The sequence below is a fragment of the Aquarana catesbeiana genome, linkage group LG02 (assembly GCF_042186555.1).
Source record: "Aquarana catesbeiana isolate 2022-GZ linkage group LG02, ASM4218655v1, whole genome shotgun sequence".
Taxonomy (NCBI): Eukaryota; Metazoa; Chordata; class Amphibia; order Anura; family Ranidae; genus Aquarana; species Aquarana catesbeiana.
Window position 1 is genome coordinate 535254948 of NC_133325.1, and position 25001 is coordinate 535279948.

The 25001-nt window shown below is 44.0% G+C and overlaps 1 protein-coding gene across 4 annotated transcripts in view; it reads left to right on the forward strand.

Moving 5' to 3' along the window:
• The window catches only part of SLC6A17 (solute carrier family 6 member 17), a 1431819-nt gene that overhangs the window by 225521 nt on the left and 1181297 nt on the right, over nt 1-25001 (forward strand). The window lies entirely within an intron of this gene.

Genomic DNA, 25001 nt, shown 5'->3' on the forward strand with positions numbered 1-25001 from the left:
TCCCCACTCCTCAAAGGAAAAACTTTAATGGGTTACTTGCCATAGTATTGTTCCTTCACATCGTTACAGTCTAAATGGTGATTGTTGGCATACAGATAATTTTTATAAAGCTACATTGCCCTGCTATTGACAAGGGGAGCCACTTCCAAATACTGTATTTATCTTTTGTTTAAATTTAGTCAGTGGTATTAAATTATTACTAATATACTGATTAGGATCTCTTGTCAGCAGAATCCCCAGATATTTCAGTGTGTCTACCACCGCTAATTGGGGCATTCCAGCAATAATTAGGTTACTCATAGGGTCCACCGGTAATAGCTCCGACTTCTCCCAATTTATTACCAATCCGGAAAAAACTCCAAATTCCTCCACAATATTCATGGCTTTATTTAAAGACTGCCCAATGTCTCCCAAGAAAAGAAGAATATTGTCTGCGTACAAAGCTATTCTTTCTTCCCCTGTCCTCCTCAAGAATCCGTTTATCTCAGGGCTTGATCTTATGGCTATCGCCAATGGTTTCATTGCGAGAGCAAAGATCAGGAGAGACAATGGGCAACCCTGTCTAGTCCCTCTCTTTAATTGAATTCTTTCCGAATATTCGTTATTAATCCTAATTTTTGCACTCAGATTTTTATATAACATTTTTATCCAGCCTATAAAACAAGGCCCAAATCCAAATTCCTCCAGCACCCGCCATACATATGCCTATTCCAGGCTATCAAAGGCTTTAGTCACATCCAGTGACAATACCGCTCTGGCTCCCTCATTGTCTGACAGGGTCTGCAGGTTCAGAAATGTCCCTCTAATATTCATACTGGTAGATCTGTTTGCAACAAATCCCATTTGGTCCAAGTGAATAATTTTTGGGACTATCCTATTCAGCCTGGCCGCTAAGACTTTAGCTATTATTTTAGCATCTGAACACAGCAAAGAGATTGGTCTATATGAGGCTGCATCCAGCGAGGGCCGAAGCCCCCTCCCTCCTCTGCCGCCCCCTCAGCACTCCCAGCAATTCTGGAAGTAATATTTCACCATAGTATTTGTATATCTCCGTTGGCAGCCTATCAGGACCAGGGGATTTCTGATTCACCATTCTGGCCACTGCCTGCTGAAGTTCTCCAAGCGTTATTGGGGCCTCCAGGGCCTCTTTATCTTCCTGTGAAATAGACGGTATCTCTAGGTTCCTCAGGAATTTATCCATCTCTCCCTCCTGCCCCCTCCTCTGTGAAGTATACAGTTTTCTATAATAGTCACTAAATGTGTCTATAATCTCTGAGGTAAATTATATTATCTTCCCTCCTACTCCCTTAATTGTAGGAATAGTAGAGGGGGAGAGTTAGATTTCACCAATTGTGCCAACATTCGACCCACCTTTTCTCCTTCTCCAAAAGAACATTGTTTCTGAAAAAGTCTCCTTTTCTCAGCCTTCCTGTTAATAGCCATTTTATAATCTTGTTGTCTATTTATCCATATTTTCTTTTTCCCCAGTGATGATCACTTACATAGTTATTTTCAGCCGACGTTACCTCCCTTCTAATATTCTCCTCCCATTCCCTTGATTCCCTGTTGGATTTTGCCACCTGTTGAATTTATATACCTCTGAGGAATGCCTTTAATGTATCCCACAGGATCCCAGCTGACGCTGTACCTCTGTTGTACTCCACAAACTCTCTCAGTTTAGGGAGGACCTCATCTGATTTCTTAATAATTTCCAGCCAATATGGGTTTATTCTCCAGGTCCTTAAAACTCTTTTTTCCCCTAAATTCAGTACCAGCACCAGTGGAGAGTGATCCGAGACCCCTCTTGGCAAATAACTTATATTTTTAATAGTTTGTAGCATTCTCATATTTCCTAAGGCCATGTCTATCCTGGAGAGTGTGGAGTGAGTACCTGAAAAACAGAAATATTGTCGAGCACCTGGATTTCGCACTCTCCAGACATCAACTCCACTTCCTCCAGGAATTGACGTAAACCGCTCTTTCCTATATTCATTGGATATACCCCGGGGGGAACCTATCAATCTTTTTATCTAATACTTCATTAACTTCACCCACTTTTATTATCGGTATATCCTCCTTACCTATCAAAAATTCCATTAATCTATACATAACATACATTTTAAAAGGTGGGGGAATATATATATATTTGCCAGAACATACATTTTATTTTCTATTAAACAGTGGAGAAAGACAAATCTACCCATCTCATCAATGCTGGTCTGTATGCAAGAAAAAACCACCCCCGTGTTCACCATAACACTCACCCCTCTAGAATAGGAAGAGTTATGCCCCGTACACACGGTCGGATTTTCCGATGGAAAATGTCCGATCGGAGCGTGTTGTCGGAAATTCCGATCGTGTGTGGGCTCCATCGGACATTTTCCATCGGATTGTCCGACACACAAAGTTTGAGAGCAGGATATAAAATTTTCCGACAACAAAGTCCGATCACGTCAATTCCGACCGTGTGTGGCCTGTTCCGACGCACAAAGTGCCACGCATGCTCAGAAGAAATTCCGACACGGAACAGCTCGGTCTGGTAAACTTAGCATTCGCAATGGATACAGCACTTTCGTCACGCTGCAATGTTAAAAATGGTTTAATACAGTGCACTCTTTTCTTCTTTATAATGTGACAAGAATTAAGTAGTTTTGCTGCTCATATTCACACACACTTCTCACAAACTTTGTTGTTTTTTTTTCCTTGGGTTTCCCTGAATATATTGTTATTTGTCACATCGTTCAAAAATATATATTTTTTTTTTTTTGGTTTTAAAGCCATTTTTCTTTTCGATTTTATGTTTGTATTTTTTCAAAGGCTGATCTTTGTTTAATGTTATTTTTAGTTTTACTCCAGAATATTTTTGAGTGTGTTTTGTGTGTCAAGTTACCACAACACCATTGATATCTTTTATTATTTAATCTCAAGGAGATTGTTTGGTGTTGGTGTCCCTTGTTAATTTCACATTGTATTTTTGCAATGTACCTGAATCCTCACAAACAAACTGTCCTCTTTGAAGTCAAACACACATAGGCAAGTATAATTGAAACCAAAAATCCTTTATTAAGGGCTCAGAACCAAACAAAGAGGGAGGCAATGCTGGATAAACAGGAGAAATTAGCGAAGCCTCGGACCCCCAGGGCAGACATCAATTCTTGAACATCAAAATTGGTGGCCTGAGGAGTCCATATGTAAGGGAGGGCAGTCTGGTCCAGAAGTCCCAGAGATCCGGAAAGCAGCAGATGACATCTGTGTCCCCAGGCTGTGGTACCACAAGAGGCTGCATCTTTTGGCCGACCAGACTGGATCCAGGGTCCTCACTTTCTGGTCTTCCTTCCACGCTTCATTCCGGGCTGTGGCTGTGCTGTTGGAGATGTGGCAGGAGGAGGAGTAGGACCTGGAGGAGGAGGAGGACTAGGAGGACCTGGAGGAGAAGGAGGAGGAGGACCTGCAGGAGGAGGACCATGTGTGAGTTCACAAAGGTGTGTATCAGATGTAATTTGGGCCCTCGTCCCCTTATTAAGAGCCTCCAATATTAGCGACTCACACATGAGTTGTTGTCCCTCCTCCATCCTGTGCATTTTAGAGGCAATGATGGCAGCGAAGTCATCCTCCACGGTGTGTGGTACTCCCAGGGCCTCTGTAGTCCTCCAAAAGAGGCCTATGGCAGCCTCCTCTAGGGCACTCCTCCTCCTCCCACTTTCTCTTTCCAGGTGTAGGGGAGGGACCGGCAGATCAGGCAGGCGGCTCGGCCCGGCCACCTCCTGGCTGAGACTTCCCTGTGTATGAAAAAGGGAAAGGAGGAAAGCCCGGATCCAGAAGGAGAAGATTTAAGGCCACAAATATGTCCTTTGGGGAGATGTTGGAGATGGTTGACATCCTGAAGAAGGCCGACTATGACGGGAAGTATGGGCCTTACCCCCAACCCCAATATCAGAAAGGCCAAGATCATTGCGAAAGTGGTCAAAAGTCTGCACAGGAATTTCGGGGTACGATGATCGAAAGATCAGCTCAGGGAAGCGGTGGTCGGACCTGAAATTAAGAGAACCCGAGCAGTACAGAAAGATCCGGAGAGTGCTGCAAAAAAGTAAGTAGTTGTGCTGTGTTCCTATTCTTTTTGTCTTTATTACGTTCGTGCTGCTCCATATGCTTTTCTTAATTGTTGTACAGTTTAAAATGTCAATTTTAATGTTCATGGGCCCATTATTCGTTCGTATCTAACTTTTTTTTTTCGGCCTCTAAAACACCATTGTTTAGGCCATATGCATTTTCCTACATTTTTTATGGCCTACTTGGATGCAAAATATTTGGTTGTGTAGATGGCTTTGTTACTAGATTGAAATGCAAACTAGATTCTGTGTAAGGAGAGGACACTCAGCAGCTGTTTTCACATGTGGACACTGGAGCACTAGTGTGGGACACAAGAACACCCTTTTTATTAGGGGGCCCACACAGGTGCTCCAGTGTATACTATAGGGGGGTCTCCATCTGTGAAGCTTGTACAAAACAGGTAAAGTATTGCAGGTTGACAAAGGACACTAAAAAAGCGACATCTTTGAACTCTGCTAAAATTGACAATTGTACACCACTTCCAAGCAATGTTTCCTATTTATAGTTCTGCCATCAAATATCTGTGTGCTAATTATACCATTTTTGTTTTACATAGGGGAGAAAAGACTCGGAGGTCACCCCTCATCCGAGGAGACCACAGACCCCCCACCTCTGGAAGAAGGTGAAATACCCCCAACACAAGCGGAGCAGGAGGAGGAAGAAGATGTGGTGGAAATTGGCACCACAACAGGTGAGTGTCTGCGACCACAGACTCAGGTAAGAGATGGATGCCGGCAGATTGTTGATACCTGTTTTTGTTTGGTTTCTCTCTTTTTAGGTGATCGTGAGGTTATGGATCGAGATCCTTTCACATCAGAAAGTGCCCAGATCCTGATCGTGGGGATCATGGGGTGTAATTTAGAATTGGAAAACATCAAGAAAAAAATCAATGATGTGATTCAAAAAAATAATAACATCATTGATGTTTTGGGGCAAATTTAAAACCCCACAAAATAACTTTCTTTTTTTGTGTGGTACAATCTTTTTTAGCGATGTTTCGAAAAGCCAAATTTGGAGGATGCAACCCCTTCCTCAATAATAAAGTAGCGGTGAGGAAGGGTTTGCTCCCACAAAACACGTCCCTTGATCCCCCGTGATGGCAGCTAGCACATGTTGACATTCGTCAATTGGTGTGCATCTTCCAAATTTGGCTTTTCAAGGGGTGACTTCACCCTATCTGAACGCAATATCAAACACAGTTCCTAAATACTCATGTCTGATATTGCCTTCAAGTTTTACCATAAGTTCAATTTTTTTGTGTTTCTTGTTGGTTTTACACAGGCCTGTTTTATCGTAAATGGACATTTCTATTTTTGATAATGCCACCCCCAAAATTGTTATACAACAAACATGTTGGTTTGTTTTAAAAACCGTTTCTAAATCCACATGTAATTGTGCAGCTATTAAAAAGTTTGTTAATCAAGAATGTGTGGATTATTGTCTCAACGCTACAACATTTTTGTGGTGATGTAATTGCTGTTTTCTGAGAAAATGGTGGTTATTTCCTAAGGACAAATCCTCTTTGCACTACAAGTGCAGTTTCAGTGCAGTTTCAAGACCACTTGTAGTATAAAAAGTGTATACGCCTTTAGTAAATAACAGCCAACAGTGCTTTGGATAAGGTTACACAATCACGCCATTTTCTGGACTCCACACATTGCTGTCAGGGTCAGCTAAAACAAACACAAGCAGTAAATGTCACCAAAGATTAAATTTTTTGTTTTTATTTGCTAAAAGCTTCACAAATTGTCTGGCATATTGATGGCCCCCCTACCCGCAAAGAACTCAAGGTATCTTAACCGGACATCACGGGCACTCACGGAGGGCAAGCCAGGACGGCCACTTTCAAGCGCCGTCAGGGTTGTATCATGTAGATTTCCGGCCTCAGGCCCAACTGAGCCAGCATAGTTGGCAGAATGTTGGCGTAAAAAGTTACGGAGAACACAACACGCCAGGATTAGATGATTAAGTTTATACTCCGCCATATGGATGGGTGTCAGAAATAGGCGGAACCGGCTGGCCATGATTCCAAATGTGTTCTCCACCACTCTTCTGGCTCTGGCCAGCCGGTAATTAAAAACCCTCTGTTCCGGGGTGAGGGTCCTCATCGGGAATGGCTGCATAAGATGGTCCCCCAGCGCAAATGCTTCATCCACAACGAAGACGAATGGGAGTCCTTCCACATTGTCCTCTGGAGGTGGCAAGTCCAAGCTGCCATTCTGGAGACGCCCGTAGAACTCTGTCTGGGCGATGACTCCACCATCGGACATCCGGCCATTCTTCCCCACGTCCACATACAAGAAGTCGTAATTAGCCGACACCACCGCCAACATCACAATACTATTGAACCCCTTATAGTTGAAATAGTACGACCCCGAGTTGGGTGGTGGGACGATGTGGATGTGTTTCCCATCAAGTGCCCCTCCGTAGTTAGGAAAGTCCCACCGCTGGGCAAAGTGGGAGGCCACAGTCTGCCATTCCTGTGGCGTGGAAGGAAACTGTTGAGGAAAACAAAAATAAATTAGTATTTTTGCACATAAACATGGCAAGCAGATTAGGCACAAACATTCTTGGCCAACCTCCAGATAGCATTTATTAAGGGAAAATTAACACCAAAGTATAAGGTACACCTATCATATTTCCCCCCCCCCCCTCATGGGCCATTTCTAACATTATAAGGTGCGGGGGGAATCTTGGACAGGTAACCCTCTCCACTTCATTGAGAGATGAATGCCTAAATACAGGGTATTACTTGGAACAGCCCCTCCTTAGTTAAACTATTGTCAGCCCACTGGACAGGTAAGAAGTGTCATAATACAAAGATATAAATACACACTGTACACATTTGAGCACATTTGGACATTATGATATTACCTATCAAGATAATAATAGAATACAAAAACTTTAAACAGTACCATTTGAAAGTATACAGGCAGGCCTTTGCACTACATGCTTTGGGTAATTCATCCATACATCTGAGCACAAAAGAGATGGGTGTAGTGTGTGTGGGTTTGACAAAGTCAGCAGATAGATGATTGAGGATAGATAGAGAATTGGGATCAGCTGACTTAGCAGTTGGGGGGAGGGAGGGTTACTAAAAATGATTTGGGGACACTACAAAAAAAAATCCTCTGGCACTCTGCCTGAATTTAAAGCACAAATCAGATTTCTAAACATTTTAGGGGGTGTTTGGGGTAAAGCACTACTATGGAGCTGATAAAATACATTGTTAAGTGACTACATGAGGTGAATATAGGGCAGGAGAGCATGTTGGGGAGGTTTTTGAAGGCAGATATGTATGAAGGAGTACAAAAATAATTACAGAAAAATCCAGCATGAATGAGGACAAAGGGGACATTCACAGCATATTCCAATCATGGTAATTAGGGAATGAGGAAAGAAATACATCCCGACACTACCTGCTTGGAGTTTGCATGTTCTCCCTGTGCCTGCGTGGGTTTCCTCCGGGTACTCCGGTTTCCTCCCACACTCCAAAGACATGCTGGTAGGTTAATTAGATCCTGTCTAAATTGTCCCTAGTATGTATGAATGTGAGTTAGGGACCTTAGATTGTAAGCTCCTTGAGGGTAGGGACTGATGTGAATGTACAATGTATATGTAAAGCGCTGCGTAAAATGACGGCGCTATATAAGTACCTTAAATAAATAAATAAATAAAAAATACAATATATTATCAAACATTAAATACAATAAAATGTGATATTAAAGGATAAAAATCTTACCTTCATATACTCTTTCTGCAGGACCTGGATGATGGCAGAACAGGTCTCTGGGATAATGATCCCCAGAGCCTGGGGGGAGATGCCTGTCGAGAACTTGCCGCAGGGTAGCGACGAGCCTCTGCTCCAGAGTGATGGCTTGCCTCATGCAGGTATCCTGCCTGCTGATATAGGGGTCAGCAAAGCCAGCAGACGGTGAAACACGGGGTCCGTCATCCGGAGAAAGTTCCTGAAATCATCAGGATTATTCTCACGGATCTCACGGAGCAAAGGCATATGAGAGAACTGGTCACGCTGAAGCAACCAATTCTTGGTCCATGAACTCCTCCCCACCCTGTTCATGGACTGGGCTTGTGTCAAGGTCAGGACCCCAACACCAAGCCCCCGCACAGCACAAACTCTACGAGGAGTACGTACACTAAACATGGCTAGAAAACGGTCGGCTGCTCAGAACGAAGTAACAGAACGCACTGAAGAACAGCAAGGCCTGTGAAGAGCGACCTGAAAAACGAACGAACAAGAACACAATGACTACTTAAAGTCACTCAGAGCTTGCTTGCACGCACTGAAGAGCAGATACAAACCCACAAGCACAAACTGAACTGCAGAAAACGATCTGAAAGCCACGAGTCTGAAAAAGCGCAAATCGTCTCTTACCAAACTTTTACTAACACGAGATTAGCAAAAGGAGCCCAAAGGGTGCCGCGCTTGGTTCTGAACTGGCCTTTTCTAGTCTCGTCGTACGTGCTTGACGTCACCGCGTTGTTGGCGATCGGAAATTCTGACAACTTTGTGTGACCGTGTGTACGCAAAACAAGTTTGAGCCAACATCCGTCAGAAAAAATCCTAGGATTTTGTTGTCGGAATGTCCGAACAAAGTCCGACCGTGTGTACGGGGCATAAGTTGAGTGGTATTGTGTCTGATACCGCCTACTCTTTAGTTGTAATATTGTCTGCTTCATTAGGTGTGTTTCCTGCAGACAGGCCAGCCCTATACCATGTCTATCTAGCATCACCAACCCCATTCCTCCTGTGTGTGTCCCCCCTCCCCACCCTCTCCCCAATCAATCAGTCCATATCTCTGTCCAGTGGGAAAGAGGGAGAGTAAAGGAAGGAGAAGAAAAAAAAAAAATTCCCCTTCTTCTCCTTCAGATTTCCCCTCCCCCTTCCACCTTCCCTTATTCAGTTTCTCCTTGTCCTGCAACCACATTGCTGCTCCAGTTGGGTTATCAAAAATCTGTGTTCCTCCCAGTGCTACTATTCGCAGCTGTGCTGGGTAAAGCAGTGCATATGTTATCCTAAATTTTTGTATAGAGCGTTTTATCCCAGTAAAGCTTGCTCTGCGCTTCTGCAGGTCAGGCGAAAAGTCTGAATAGAATGATACTTTGGTTCCCTTATAGGAAATATTCCTCTCCTCTCTTGCCTTCCGTAAAAGTGTCACTTTGTCTTTATAATTAAGGAATTTCATCAGTATTGGTCTTGGGTATCCTCCTGGTGGTGGGGCTCTGAAAGGTACTCTGTGTGCTCTCTCAATTGAGAACAGCGGCGAAAATGACTCTTTTCCAAATACTTCTAGAAGCCATTTTTCTAAAAATTCTATAGGGTCAGACAACTCGCTCTTTTTTGGTAGTCCCACCAATCTCACATTATCCCTCCAGAGCCTATTCTCCATCTCATCCATTTTTGAGGCATATATACTCATCTGATCTTTCATATTTTTAACATCGTGTTTTAATGGGTGCATATCATCTTCTACTTGACTTATTCTCCTTTCCAGGACTGTTCTTTCTGCTGTTTTTTGAAGGTCTTGTCTGACCAATATCAAATCTTCCTTTAACCCCTTCATTTGGTCACATAGTTCCCTCAATGAGAGTTTACATACATTTACATGTGTAAAAGTGTAGCGCTTTTAAACCATAAAAGAAAAACGTGTAACCATTAAGGTAGTATTCGAGTAAACTCCCTAATACAAGTACTGAAAAAATCCCAATGTGCAAGGGATATAATAAAGAAATACAAAACTAACCCAATGGGGAAATAACACGTGTTCCATATACAATACAGTGCATGTATACATAAATATCCTTAATAGAAATGAATGAATAATGGTGACAAAAATAAGTCAATAAAGTGATAATACCACAGTAGATAATTGGAATGTGAATAAAGTGCCAATAAAGAGACACAAAATGACCTGGTAAAAAACAAAACTCCAGAATATAATGACCCAGTGTGTTAATAAAAGTCCAAGGATAGAGAGGGTAATCCTGGAAGCACTTGGACAGATATTCGTCAGACGTCAACACTTCAGAGAGACTGAGATAGTGAGTAAGCCCCCACCAATGAACATAAGGAGGCTTACCAGATGTTGATGACTTGGAGAGGCTTATACCACCCAAGTCATAAAGGCTTTTGAACCAGCTAGCTGGGAAGTTACATCTGCCTGGGCAGGCACAATGGATCTTGGGTCAGATCTGCAGCTTGGCACAAACAATCTCAGAAGACAACATAGAGGTAATACTCCAATGGGAGCCAGAAGTACGGTGTTCACATACCATGCGAAAATAGATTGAAAAAACTTGCATAGCGTGATACCGTTTAACATAGGATTTATTAAATAAAATAAAAAGTTGTAAACTCACATGATAGAAGATCATCAAAAGCATTCATATAAATACAAAAACAGGAGCGGTATATGAAAGTGGGTGGAGATCGTTTGTGCCAAGCTGCAGATCTGACCCAGGATCCGTTGTGCCTGCCCAGGCAGATGTACCTTCCCAGTAGCTGGTTCAAAAGCCTTTATGACTTGGGTGGTATAAGCCTCTCCAAGTCATCAACATCTGGTAAGCCTCCTTATATTCATTGGTGAGGGCTTACTCACTATCTCAGTCTCTTTGAAGAATATCTGTCCAAGTGCTTCCAGGATTACCCTCTCTATCCTTGGACTTTTATTAGCACACTGGGTCATTATATTCTGGACTTTTGTTTTTTACCAGGTAATTTTGTGACTGTATATTGGCACTTTATTCACATTCCAATTATCTACTGTGGTAGTATCACTTTATTCACTTATTTTTGTCACCATTATTCATTCATTTCTATTAAGGATATTTATGTATACATGCACTGTATTGTATATGGAACACGTGTTATTTCCCCATTGGGTTAGTTTTGTATTTCTTTATTATATCCCTTGCACATTGGGATTTTTTCAGTACTTGTATTAGGGAGTTTACTCTAATACTACCTTAATGGTTACACATTTTTCTTTTATGGTTTAATAGCACTACACTGTTACACATCCACACACGTTGCTTTGGTCTATAGCTGTGTTAGCTGCCGTTTGTACCTTTATTCCACACAGCGCTGTATTTCCCCCCTCTTTTACATACATTTACAGCCTGGAGTACATCTTTCAATGACGGTTCTTTCTCAAGGATTGAACTAGGGTCAGAGAGTATCTCTTCTGGTTGCTCTGTTAAGCCTATATTCTTGCTGCTCCCTGTTTTTGTTGTTGAAGCAGCTAATGCTAGAGCTTATGAGTGGCCCTGGCTTTTTCTATCCCCTGATACACCCTGTTGTATTTTAGCCTGTTGGATCCCTTTTATAGGTGTCTGCACCGGGATATGGACAAATCTTTCCAGTTTTGCTGCAGCAGCTGCGGTCGCCTGCTGGGGTTTTTTTTCTTTTGAGGAACGCAATTGTTGTGTCCCCACATTGCTCTTCACCTCTTCTTCTCGTTGTTGCCATATCTGATTTTATAAGCCTCAGTCCTATCTGAGCCCAAAGCCTAGGCTTATTAGCAGGTAGTTAATTTGTCAGCGCTCAGTACATAGGCTTAGTCATGGTTTACATAGCTCATCTATCAAGTCACGTTGCATGGCCTTGTTCACAGTTCAGATATTCCATTTATCAAATCCCAGTACATAGGCTTATTCACACTTCAGATAGTTAATTTATCAGAACACAATGCATGGGCTTATTCACAATTCAGGTAAACAAAGCGTACTGTGTGGGCTCATTCTCTGTTCAAACAGTGCCTGTATCAAAGTGCTGTGCATGTACTAATTCACAGTTCAGATAGCACCTCTATCAGAACACAGTGCATAGACTTATTCACAGTTCAAATAGTACATATATCAGAACACAGTGAATGAGCTTATTCACAGTTCAGACAGTGCATTTACCAGAGCACAGTACCTGTACTTATTCACAGTTCGGATAGTTTGTTTATCAGAGCGCAGTACATGGACTTATTCACAGTTCAGTTGATGTGCTTATCAGAGCACAATGCATGGGCTTATTGACAGTTCAGATAATGTGTTTATCAGAGTGCAGTGCATGGGCGTATTCACAGTTCAGGTAATGCTTTTATCAGAGCGCAGTGCATGGGCTTATTCACAGTTCAAGTAATGCATTTATCAGAGCGCAGTGCATGGACTTATTCATGGTTCAAACAGTGCGTTTATCAGAGCGCCGTACATGGGCTTATTCACAATTCAAACAGTGCATTTATTAGAGCACAGTACATGGACTTATTCACCGTTCAGTACCATTATCAAAGAGCAGTGCTTGGATTTAATCACATTTTAGATAGCTATATTATCAAAGCGGTGTGCATAGATTTGCGGGACTATTAGCACAGATATACCTGAGTATCATACACTAGTAACTGTTGAATCTTAAGGGCTAGATTACCTGGGGTGCCTCAATAGCAAGCATTCAGAGTGTCATTTTTAAAAATCTTATTGTCCAAAACTCCAGCACCGTGTGTATGTCTGCTCAGACTGCGATCTTGCAGTCCTTGCTTGCTTTTCAGATAATATATTAGTATAAAAGTATGTCACTCACCGCTCCAGCTCATCCGAGGGGGACTCCAGTCATACCTTTATTGATCCAGACGCTGATGCTGATATTAATACCCGTGCCAGTACCCACTCTCTCTCACTCGTTACTTCTCTCGTAGTATGCTGGATATTTTTCTTCTTCCTCTCAGTTTTTGCTGGGATTTTTTTTTATTTTTTACTTACTGGCCGCCTCTCAGCTGTTCGGCGTCTCTCGGGTTTGTCTGGAGCTATCCGAGACTGTGCAGCACCTCTTCTCCCACCTCCAAGCGGAGGATCGGTCTGTCAATCAGCCTGCACTTGTGGGCTGGATCTGAAGTGCCCACAGCGCTGATCGATATGTGCCCATCCATCCTCATTCATGCTGATCCATCCCCATCCACGGCTCATTTAGGCTCCTCTATGGCTCATTTATCCCCATCCATGGCTCATTCATGCCCATCCATTGCTCATTCATGCTCATCCATGGCTCATTCATGCCCATCCATGCCACATCATTGCTTTTATCAGAGTTAGAGCGTTTTTACAGCTGAAAAACTCCTCTCAACTTCTCTCTCTCTGGAGTTTTTTTCCAGCCAAAAAACACCCCTGCCAAAAATGCAGATAACAGCCTATGGTGTGTATGGACACATAGGATAACATGCTGGGGAATTTATTGGCTTGAAGCCAAAAACAGCAGCTGTAACACTGTCAAAGATTGAAGCTTCCTGACAATGCAACCATTCCACTTGTACATCAGTCTTTTGCTCCATTTTATCAAACCAAAACAATTCTGGTAAGGCTTGCAATCAATTAGGTTCACCCAACACAGGAATGAGCTTGCACTTATCTAGCAACTTTCTTTAACTCAGCTAAGCAACTTCTACATTTTCTACACTTTCTAAATGTACTATGACTATACAAAACCACAATATTAAACCTAGCACAAACAATCTAGCATAATTCTGCCATTACACATTCTATTATTCTTATCTCTAGTTCACACAAATTGAATACCCCACTTTTGGTACCAAAATGATTTATTACGGTTATGTGATAGTTTATGTAAAAAAAAAGAAAACAAAACAAAATACAAATTGGTGTATAAAAAAAAAAAAAAAAAAAAAAAAAAACAGGCCAGATTTGACGGACCTCTTGGTCTTTTTTCTGTAGACACTTTTCTATGTTTTTATGATCCCTTCATCTTATATGGCGTGGCACAGATGACCAGATCAGACACAGTCATAACGCAGCTCCGAGACATGACAATTATTACAACTTTTAGCTGCAGCATATACAATGAGGAAAAAAAAATTGATCCCCTGCTGATTTTGTACGTTTGCCCACTGACAAAGAAATGATCAGTCTATAATTTTAATGGTAGGTTTATTTTAATAGTGAGAGACAGTATAACAACAAAAATATCCATAAAAACGTTTTTCAAAAAAGTTATAAATTGATTTGCATTTTAATGAGTGAAAGAAGTATTTGATCCCCTATTAATCAGCAAGATTTCTGGGTCAAAGGTATCTTCTATACAGGTAACGAGCTGAGATTAAGAGCACGCTCTTAAAGTCTAGGTTCACATCAATGCGGCTCTGCTTAATGCGTTTTTAATATGCCCTGGTATGGCTCTGCCCACCCAAAGCACCTTGCCCCCATGTTGATAGGGACAAAGGCCCTCTTCCTGACAACCCTGGCCAGTGGTTGTCGGGGTCTGCGGGCGGGGGGGGGAAAGCAATGAAATGTAAAAAAAAAAAAAAGGAGCTGGTTTTTGACAAGTCCTTTATTAAAGAAAAAGCCCAAGCTGTCTTCTCCCACTGCTGTCTTCTCCAGCTGCTGTCTTCTGCCGCTGCTGTGTATAGCCACTGCTGTCTTCTCCTGAAGATGTCTTCTTCCGCTGCTGTCAGGGGGGGGGGCCCTCAGTGCTGCTATGGCGACAGTGCAGTCGGATAATTCTGGGAGGGCATATAGTGCTTACCTCCCGGAATCGCGATTCCCGCCCGCCCCCTGAGGCATGCACCCGGGAATGTCCATGACCGTCAGGTCTTCCAGACCTGGCGCGTCACGAATCGAGGTAAAGGGTCAATGACAGCGGCCCTTTACTACGTGATCGCTCCGTCTAATGACGGAGCGATCATTTGTCAACAAATCAGCGCATGTCCAGTTCCTCTCCTTGCACCAATCGGTACAGTTACATATTTACACAGTCTGTAAGGCTGAAAAAAGACAATAGTTCATCCAGTTCAACGTGTGAGTGAGGAGAGGAGGGAGCGGGTGCAGCAGCACTTGTGGGCTGGATCTGAAGTGCCCACAGCGCTGATCGATATGTGCCCATCCATCCTCATTCATGCTGATCCATCCCCATCCACGGCTCATTTAGGCTCATCTATGGCTCATTTATCCCCATCCATGGCTCATTCATGCCCATCCATGGCTCATTCATGCCCATCCATGGCTCATTCATGCTCATCCATGGCTCATTCATGCCCATCCATGCCACATCATTGCTCATCCATGCCCATCGGTGCTCATCCATGCCTCATCCATGCCACATCAGTGCCCACCCATGCCACATCCATTACACATCAGTGCTCATCCGTGACACATCAGTTCTCATACGTGTCACATCAATGCCACATCAGTACTTATCCGTGCCATATCTATGCCACATCAGTACTAATCCATGCCACATCCATGCCACATCAGTGCTCATCCATGCCAAATCCATGCCACATCAGTTCTCATCCATGCCACATCAGTGCCAATTAGTGCCACTACAGTGCTCATCCATCCCACATCCATGCCACATCAGTGCTCATCCGTGCCGCATCAGTACTCATCCGTGCCACATCCATGCCACATCAGTACTCATCCGTGCCACATCAATGCCACATCCATGCCACATTAGTGCTAATCGAGCCACATCGGTACTAATTCGTGCCACTTCCATGCCACATCAGTGCTCACCTGTGCCACATCAGTACTCATTCGTGCCACATCAGTGCTTATTCGTGCCACATCCATTCCACATCCATGCTCATCCATGCCGCATCAGTACATATCCATGCCAGATCAGTACTCATCCGTGCCACATCAGTACTCATCCGTGCCACATCCATGCTACATCAGTGCTCATCCATGCCACATCCATACTCATCTGTGCCCCATCCATGCCACATCAGTACTCATCTGTGCCACATCCATGCCACATCAGTGCTCATCCGTGCCATATCTATGCCAAATCAGTGCTCATCCGTGCCACATCCATGCCACATCAGTGCTTATCCATGCCACATCAGTACTCATCCGTGCCACATCCATGCCACATAAGTACTCATCCATGCCACATCCATGCCACATCAGTACTCATCCGTGCCACATTCATGCCACATCAGTACTCATTCGTGCCACATCAGTGCTCATCCGTGCCACATCCATGCCACATCAGTACTCATCCATGCCACATCAGTTCTCATCCATGCCACATCAGTGCTCATCTGTGCCCATCAGTGCCTCACAAAAGTGTAATAGGTTGTCAAATTAGAGTTGAAATGTATGTTGGGCCTCTGTATGTGGCCAGGCTGTGAAAAAGTCTCACACATGTGGTATCGCCATACTCATGAGGAGTAACCACATGTATTTTGGGGTGTAGTTGCAAGTATGCATATGTTGTGTGAGAGAAATAACCTGTTAATACGACAATTTTGTGGGGGGGGGGTGGAACCCCTTCATTTTACAAAGAATTGTGGGAAAAAAAAACTACAACTTAAAAACTCACCATGCCTCTTACTAAATACCTTTGGATGTCTACTTTCCAAAAAGGGGTCGTTTTGGGGGTATTTGTACTTTTCTGGCTTGTTAAGGTAGTTTCACACGGACGTTCCGTATGTCTGTTTTTCATCCATCCGTTGGTGGACATACATGTATCTCTATGGGCTAGCGGACGTTAGCAGATGATTATCCGCTGACATCCGTCTCCGCTAAGCTCCGTTAAAAAAATGGAACGGGCAAAAAACGGATGTTAGCGGACGATCCACTTGTATCCGATCCGCTTTCCCCCCTTAAACACACTGATGCCAGCCACCGCGTCCTTAACAACTGATTAGTCATCAGCTGTCAGCAGGGTGAAAAAAAAAATTGCCGTAAAAAAATATAATCATGAAAGAAACGGCATATGGATTCGGAGGGGACCCCCCACGCCAACATTTAAAAAAAAAATGGCATTGGGTCCCCCTCAAAATCCATATCAGACCCTTACCTGAGCATGCAGCCCGGCAGGTCAGGAAAGGGAGGGGACGAGCGAGTGCCCCCCCTCCTGAACCATACCAGTCCGTATGCCCTCAACATGGGGGGGTGCTTTGGGGTAGGGGGACTCTGCGACCCCCCCACCCCAAAGCACCTTGCCTCCATGTTAATGGGGACAAGAGCCTCTTCCTGACAACCCTGGTTGTCGGGGTCTGCAGGCGGGGGGCTTATCGGAATCTGGAAGCCCCCAGATCCCGGCCCTCCCCCTTATGTGAATAAGTATCGGGTGCCCCTACCCATTCACCAAAAAAGCAGTAAAAAGTAGAAAAAACAAGAGCCGGTTTTTGACATCTCCTTTATTAATAGCTTTAAGCTGTCTTCTCCCACTGCCATCTCTCCCCGAGCCGTCTTCTCCCGGTGCCGTCTCTCCCGGTGCCATCTCTCCCGGTGCCGTCTCTCCCGCCGCCATCTTATCCCAGTGCCATCTCTCCCGGTGCCATCTACTCCCGCTGCTGTGTTCTTCCACGCTGGCAGTTAGCCAATAAAAAAAAGCTGCTGTAGGCGTCACAGTGGGAGGGCTCTCTGAGTGATGTCATCTGATGACCACGCCCCATGGCTATATAACAGATGCCAGACAGCGCGCAACAACACAACAGAGGAAGATAGCCACAGAACAACAGCTGCTTTTTTTTGCGAGTAACCTGCGGCGAGGAAGAACACAGCAGCCGGAGAAGACAGCGACGGGAGAAGATGGCACCGGGAGAGACGACACCGGGAGAAGACAGCTCAGAGCTATTAATAAAGAAATTGTCAAAAAACGGCTCGTTTTTTTTTATTTTTTTACTTTTTTCTACTTTTTTGGTGAATGGGTAGGGGTACAATTACGTATCAACAAACTGGCGCATGTCCGGTTTAGTTTCTCTCCTCGCTCCGATCGGTACAGTTACATAGTCGATAAGGCTGAAAAAAGACAATAGTTCATCCAGTTCAACCTGTGAGTGAGGAGAGGAGGGAGCGGGTGCAGCAGCACTTGTGGGCTGAATCTGAAGTGCGGAGCGATATGGTTTGTCCCTCCCTTTCCTGACCTGCTGGGCTGCATGCTCGGATAAGGGTCTGGTATGGATTTTGGGGGGCACCCCACACCATTTTTTTTTACATTTTGGCATGTGGAGGTCCCCTCTGAATCCATACTAGACCCAAAGGGCCTGATATGGACCTGGAGGGGACCCCACACCATTTTTTTTTCTATTTTTCTTTTCTTTTTTTTTTGCATTCAGCTGTCACCAAGGAACCCTGCTGACAGCTGATGACTCATCGGTTGTTATGGACAGGGCGGCCGTGTTCCAGACTCCTTAGCAACCAGCTATATGCAGTGCTTGAAGTTTCAGTTCAGTCTCTTTTTTTTGTAAAAAAAACGGATGTCAGCAGACATGAAAACGGATGTCAAAATTGACATCTGTATCCGTTTTTGATCCGTTTTTGATCCGTTTTTCTACAAAATAAAGTGACCGAACTGAACTAAAAAACGAAATGCCCATGTGAAACCAACCTAAGACCCCATACACACTATACAACTTTTGTTGTCAGATTTCCTTTAGATTTACCAAAACCACGTAGTATGTAGTGCAAGGGCCTGCCTGATTGCATACAAATTGAAACTCTTTTGACCTCATATTATATGGTTTTGGTAAATCTGAAGAAAAAAAATCTACAGAAAATTGTGTAGTCTGTATCCAGCTTTAGGCTGGGTTCACACTGGTACCACACGACAGTCGTACGACTGTGGATCCGACTTTACCCTGCGACTTGAAGTCCGACATCCATCCGACTTCAATGAACGGGATCCAACTTTGTTCCCCCTCCAAGAGCATGCCAGGCCCTTTGGTCTGGTATTGGATTTTAAGGGGGACCCTATGCCAAAAAAATGGCGTGGGGTCCCTCCAAAATCAATTCCAGACCCTTATCTGTCCACGCAGCCTGGCAGGTCAGGAAAGGGGGTGGGAACGAGTGAGCACCCCCCCCCCCCGAACCATACCAGGCCATATGCCCTCAATTTTTGACACTTTTTTAGGTGAATGGGTAGGGGTACAATGTACCCCATACTCATTCACATAGGGTGGGGGGCGGGATCTGGGGGCCCCCTTGTTAAAGGGGGCTTCCAGATTCTGATAAGCCCCCACCCGCAGACCCCGACAACCACCGGCCAGGGTTGTCGGGAAGAGGCCCTTGTCCTCATCAACACGGGGACAAGGGGCTTTGGAGTGGGGGGACACATGGCTCCCCTGCCCCAAATCACCCATCTCCCTATGTTAAGGGCATGTGGCCTGGTATGGTTCAGGAGGGAGGGGGGCACTCGCTTGTCCCTACCCCCTTTCCTGACCTGCCGGGCTGCGTGCTCAGATAAGGGTCTGGAATGAATTTGAGGGGGACCCGATGCCGTTTTTTTGGTTCCCCTTACAATGCATACCAGACTGAAGGGCCTGGTATGCTCTTGGAGGAGGAACCCCATGACGTTTTTTTTTTTTAATCTGGCATGGAGTTCCCCTTCAAGTCACATGCCAAAGTCGGATCAGTTAAGATGATGATATTGAATAGGCTGAAGTAGGATCTTAGGCAGACCAAAGTAGTGCAGGAACCTTTTTCAAAGTCGGACTGACTTGTATCAGACCAGTTAAGAAAGCTCTCAGGGAAACATTGATTTCTATACGTCATGTGACATGTGCTCACAATGTCGGAGCATTGTTGTACAAGTGTGAACTTGGCCTCAGTGTCTCAAAAAATGAGATAGGCCGTCAGTACATCAGGTGTGATCAATTTTCAGTGACTGGCACCATAGCTTGTAGACTCTATAACTTTCACAAAGACCAAATAATATACACTGATTTGGGTTATTTTTACCAAAGATATGTAGTAGTAAAACTTTTGGCCAAAATGTATGAGAAAAATTATTAATTTGCAAAATTTTTATAACAGAAACATTTATAGCGCAAAAAATAAAAAACCCAGTGGTGATTAAATACCACCAAAAGAAAGCTCTATTTACTGTAGGTGAAAAAAATGACAACAATTGCATATGGGTACAGTGTTGCATGACTGAGTAATTGTCATTTAAAATGTGAAAGCACTGAAATGTGAAAATTGGTCTGGTTAGGAGGGGGGTTTATATGCCCAGTGGGCAAGTGGTCAAACAGAAAAATAAAAGCGCAAAACATTTTAAAAATCGCATCACATACACAACACTTGTGTTTCTAGTGCGATTCCATTGAAAAAATGCACTGGCCGCAAAATGCATAGATGTGAACGTGTACCATAGGAAACCATGTTAAATGGACTGTAGCGCGTTTCTGCTAAACTGCAAAACGCACTAAAAAAACGCATAGGTGTGAACCTAACGAAAGGGAGAGCTCCTAATCTCAGCATGCTACCTGTATAAAAGACACCTGCCCACAGAAGCAATCATAGTTACATAGTAGGTAAGGTTGAATAAAAGCAACAGTCCATCCAGTTCAACCTGTGTAGGTGTACGTGAGTCAGTGTCGATAATCATTTCCCATATCCCTGAATGTTGTGTTCTTTATGATGCAAGTCCAAGAGCCTTTTAAAAATAACAATACTCCCCGCTGACACCACCACTTGTGGAAGAGAGTTCTACATTCTTACCGCCCTGACAGTGAAAAACCCCCTGTGCTGCTTAAAGTTAAGCCGCTTCTTCTCCAATCTCATTGTTTGGACCCGTGTCCTCTTACACCCCGAGATTGAATAGCTTTTTTCCTATGCTGGGATCACAATTGAGCTATTTGTGAATCGCTATCATGTCCCCTCTCAAGCGTCTTTTCTTCAGCGAGAATAAATTTAGCCCTTGTAGTCGCTCCACGTATTTGAGGTCCTCCAGTCCCCTTATTAATTTAGTTGCCCTTTGTTGGACTCTCCAGCTCCAGCACATCCCTTTTGAGGACTGGTGACCAGAACTGGACAATATACTCCAGATGTGGCCGAACCAGAGTCTTATAAAGTGGCAAGATAATAGTTTTAACTATGGAGTATATCCCCTTTTTTATGCATGCTAATATTTTGCCGGCTTTGGTAGCTGCAGCTTGACATTGCATGCTATTGCACATTCTATCTTCCACTGGGACCCCGAGAGCTTTTTTCATCCTTGACTTCCCCAGCAGTTCTCCCCCCCAGTGAGTAGTTTGCATTTATGTCCTTAGTCCCCAAGTGCATTATTTTATTACTCCACATTAAACCTCATTTGCCATGTAGTTGCCCACTCCATTATTTTGTTCAGGTCTTTCTGTAAAATTTCTATATCCTGCTGTGAAGTTATTGCCCTGCTTATTTTTGTATCATCTGCAAAAACTGAGATTCAGTTTTTCAATAAATTCAATCAATCAGATTTCAATCTCTACACCATGGCCAAGACCAAAGAGCAAACGCAAAGCTGGAATGGGCTACAAGACCATCGCCAAGCAGCTTGGTAAGAGGGTGACAAAGGTTGGTACGATTATTCACAAATGGAAGAAACACAAAATAACTGTCAATCTCCCTCGGTCTGGGGCTCCATGCAAGATCTAACCTCATGGAGTTTCTATGATCATGAGAACGGTGAGGAATCAGCACAGAACTACACGGGAGAATCTTGTCAATGATTTCAAGGCAGCTGGGACCATAGTCACCAAGAAAACAGTGTAAAACACACTACACCGTGTGAAGGACTGAAATCCTGCAGCGCCCACAAGGTCCCCCTGCTCAAGAAAGCACATGTACAGGCCCGTTTGAAGTTTGCTAATGAACATCTGAATGATTCAGAGGAGAACTGGGTGAAAGTGTTATGGTCAGTTGAGACCAAAATCAAGCTCTTTTGCCTCAACTCGCCGTGTTTGGAGATGGAGGAATGCTGCCTATGATCCCAAGAACGCCATCCCCACTGTCAAACATGGAGGTGGAACATTATGCTTGGGGGGGTTCTGCTAATGGGACAGGACAACTTCACTGCATCAAAGGGAAGATGGAAGGGCCATGTACTGTCAAATCTTGGATGAGAACCTCCTTCCCTCAGCCAGGGCATTGAAAATCAGTGGCCAAGGCAACAAAGGAGTGGCTCAAGAAGAAGCACATTAGGGTCCTGGAGTTGCCCTAGCCATTTTCTAGACCTTAATCCCATAGAAAATATGTGGAGGGAGCAGAAGGTTCGAGTTACCAAATGTCAACCTCAAAACCTTAATGACTTGGAGAGGATCTGCAAAGATGACTGGGACAGTTGGCCCGGTGGCCAACTACAAGAAAACCCAACAAGGGTTTTGCCACCAAATACTAAGTAATGTTTTGTAAAAGTGTCAAATACAGGGACGTGGCCTGGATCGGCATGGTGTAGGAAGTGCAGAACGGGAGCTCCGCTTGCCCGATATCCGAATCCTTATATCCTGGGGCTAATCATTGAACACTATCCACCCTCTGTTGGATACCTTGACTCCCCTGCCCACGAAGACCATGTCAACAACTGCGCTGATTCGGCCGCAAAGCTGGCCAAATACAAACATGTGGACAAGGTGGCTGGGGAGGAAAATGGCGCTGGCTCCTCTTCCCCTCCAGACACAGCTGCAGAAGACACAGCACGAGTGCTAGAGGCTATCAGTACCCTGACCAGCAAGATAGAGGAGGTGAAAATAGATGTCTCCTTAATCCGCCAGGATCTGCAGAAACTCAGGGACCGGGTCACAGAGACAGAGGCCCGCATCAGGAAGATGAGATACTGCCATTGCAGGTCCACACTGAACGCTTACAACACCAACTGAATATGGTGTTAGCCAAGCAAGACAATATGGAAAATCGTCTCAGGAGATGCAACCTGTGATTTGTGGGTCTGCCCGAGGGCTCGGAGGGCTCCGACCCCCCTTCATTCCTGGAGAACCTACTAGTTAGCACCTTTGGAAGAAATTAGTTTTCTACATCTTTTGTGATTGAACATGCACACAGGTTGGCTGCCAAACCTCCACCTCCACCTCCAGGTGCACCGCCGCGCACGTTAATTTCCAGGACAGGGACACTGTTTTGTGCCTTACCAGGCTGAAAGGTAATATCCCCTTTAAAAACAGCGAGATTAAAGTATTCCCGGACTTTTCGGCGGAGGTTCAGAAGAGAGCTGACTTTGTGGAAGCTAAACGCCAGCTAAGGATTCATCATTACTCGTATGCTATGCTGTTCCTGGCCAGATTGTGTGTCGTCGGAGAAGATAGGGCGCATTTCTATGACACGCCGGAGGCTGTCCTAACTTGGTTGGAAAGCAAGGCACCACCTGGCAGGGAGCCTGCCTAGTATCCTGACTCCTGATTGTCTGGCTCATATCGGGGGGCATACGGTACTGTAACCCTACGCTCTGCAGGGAACTTGAAATCACCTCACCTAAGGGTACTCTGTCTTCCTCCCCCCCTTATTTTGCTCCTCTCTACTCCCTATTTTTTTTCTCCTTTGCCCATAGGCCCATACGTTCTGCCGCAGAGGATATTTGTTAATCTGACTGAACTGGCTCCCCACCCCCTTATTGCAAAACTCACGATATTGTTTCCGGATCCCCTATCTTCCTTCCCCCCCTCCAGCATACACACGCTCTCTGTGAGTGGACATGATTTTCAACCCCACACTCCAATTTTTTTGCGGCAAGTCAATGCCCCTCATGACACCCGGCACAAGGACTCGGAAACTTGCATCCTGTATCATCCCCCGTATATGTCATCCTGGAGATCCCAGACCAGGAGTCTCACTCCTACTGTTGTTGCTCATTTTGCAGTGAATAATCACTATAAATAATAAATTACAAGAAATGAATGAATAAGTTCAACAGTTGTTTTTCAATCTTCTTGTGTGAAAAATCTTCTACTCTTCCACCACACCACCGTGATAGTGACACCACTCCCTCTGAAGAGCGCACTCACCAGATTGTATAGCCTCCCACTCTCGTGGTCGGCAAAACAGCAATTGAACCACACTTGGGTTGCATGTGAGGAACCGTGAATCCAATCAAGCCAGCTCCATATGTGAAAAAATGAATAAAGTGCTAGCGTGATACCATTTTGACAGATTTATTAAAATCACTTCAAACACACTTCAATGGTTACACTCACTTTTAAACTGAAACATAACACACAAGCAGATTGAAAAACAGCTGTTGAACTTATTCATTCATTTCTTGTAATTTATTATTAATAGTGACACTTTTCACTGGGTGTTAAAGAAATTTCTTTTCATGATAAAAATAATATTTTTCATGACACTATTATTATTTTTATGTATAAGTAGAGGGTCATAGGCATAATGCTGCTCTGACCCATTATTTTACACAATTTATATTAGCGCCGCTATCTCTATCTGTACACGTGTGAGAGGTGAAGTTTTGGGATTCTGATCAGTTTACGTATTTATTTAAGTGGCAGCTTTTTTCACTGTACACTGTGTATGTACACACATTTTGTATTCATTTACACATCTTTTATATAGCTTTGCACTTTTCTTTGGCGCAGTGGAGTAAGAGAGATTCAGGGGCGGTTTATTTGTATATCTCTTGCTACAAACCATTGTCTATATAGAGATTTATTGTTTGCCACCATGATTGAACTGAAATGTATTACATGGAATGTACGCAGCCTTAGAGCAAAATCTAAACGGAATGCAGTCTTATCATACCTTAAAGCACAACAAACAGACCTCATAGTGCTAGTGGAGACTCATCTTATGGGCCAGCTCCAAATGGCACTTAAAAAACCATGGCTGGGTTGGTTATACCAAGCCTCCATTCTGCACACTCTAGGGGTGTTGCAGTATTGGTCGCCAAAACGTTGCGATTTGTATTGTTAACGCTCAGGTCTGACCCTCAGGGTAGATTTCCATTTTTACATGCTAAACTAAATGGCCTAGAACTATTGATCTTGGCAAGTTATATACCCCCCCCCTTCCAATTTAATGTTATCACCGAAGGTATAGCTTTTATGTCCCAATTCCCTACTGTTCCTGCGATTTGGCTAGGAGATTCCAACAATGTTGTGAACGGTAATCTGGACAGACTCTCACTAACATCTTACGACCAT